The sequence below is a fragment of the Charadrius vociferus genome, unplaced genomic scaffold (genome assembly GCF_000708025.1).
Source record: "Charadrius vociferus isolate BGI_N301 unplaced genomic scaffold, ASM70802v2 scaffold128, whole genome shotgun sequence".
In the NCBI taxonomy this organism is placed as follows: Eukaryota; Metazoa; Chordata; class Aves; order Charadriiformes; family Charadriidae; genus Charadrius; species Charadrius vociferus.
In genome coordinates this window covers 12,236-12,812 of record NW_009649443.1, presented here as the reverse complement: position 1 = coordinate 12,812, position 577 = coordinate 12,236, and the positions used below count along the sequence as shown (strand labels likewise).

The following is a 577-nucleotide window of genomic DNA, read 5'->3' as shown; positions in this document are numbered from 1 at the left end:
GGTCCCAGCACCCCCGAGCCAGCACCCAGCACCCCCCCCACCCCCGATCCCATCCCGTCCAGACCCCCGGGGGAGGGAGCAGGGAGGTGCTATACGTGTGTATATACGTGGCTGTATGTACATACATATATGCAATACCCGCTTTCCAGTTTTGCCCAAAAAAGCCCCTTCCCAGCCCATTCCCATGCCCTGTGCCTTGATTTCGGGGATAGCCCCCCGCTCGGGGCTGGCTCCCCCCTTCCCCATCCAGCCCACTTGCCGATAGCCCTCGCACCCACCCTCAGAGCCGCAAGCAGGGGGTGCCCCGGGGTACCCAGGGGGACCGTGACCAGTGAGTTCGGAGCAGGAGACACCCCCCACAGCATCCGCGTGTCCCCCCCTCCATACGCACACTCATACCTATGGGTCAGGCAGCCGTGGGTTTCCACCCCACTGTTCTCAGCCCAACCCCAAGCAACACCCCGAGCAACACCCGGTTGAACCGGCTCCGTCCCACCACCGCAACCAGTGTGGGGACACTGGGGGGGTCCCATTTATGAATGTATAGAAAGGTGTATATAAGGGGGTGTGAGTACCC

General features: G+C 62.6%; 1 protein-coding gene across 1 annotated transcript in view; it reads left to right on the top strand.

Annotated features, from left to right (window-relative positions):
* The window catches only part of KIRREL (kin of IRRE like (Drosophila)), a gene marked incomplete at its 3' end in the record, with an annotated part of 16,953 nt that overhangs the window by 8,223 nt on the left and 8,153 nt on the right, over nucleotides 1–577 (top strand). The window lies entirely within an intron of this gene.